Source organism: Penaeus vannamei, chromosome 19, assembly GCF_042767895.1.
Source record: "Penaeus vannamei isolate JL-2024 chromosome 19, ASM4276789v1, whole genome shotgun sequence".
In the NCBI taxonomy this organism is placed as follows: domain Eukaryota; kingdom Metazoa; phylum Arthropoda; class Malacostraca; order Decapoda; family Penaeidae; genus Penaeus; species Penaeus vannamei.
Window position 1 is genome coordinate 15,025,167 of NC_091567.1, and position 529 is coordinate 15,025,695.

Genomic DNA, 529 nt, shown 5'->3' on the forward strand with positions numbered 1-529 from the left:
TATATATATACATATATATATATATATATATATATATATATATATATATGATATATATGATATATATATTCACACACACACAGATATAGATATAGATATAGACACAGATATATAGATATAGATAGATATAAATGCGTGTGTGTGTGAATATACATACATACATACATACATACACACACATATATATATATATATATATATATATATATATATATATATATACACACACACATATATATATATATATATATATATATATATATATATATATATATATATATATATATATATATATATATATATATATATAATATATGTAGTAAAGGATTTTTACCCTATTATTCCTAATTTATCCTATTTTCTAATCTATTTTATTTTTCATATTTTTTCGACAAGCTTCTAGAAGCGTGGGGACTGCTGGAACACGTTGCCACGACAATGGATATTTACTTTACTGTTGCTCTATTTACTTTACGGTTAGATATCGGTGGTATTTATATCTTTTGTCAGATTGTCCTTTCAACATAAG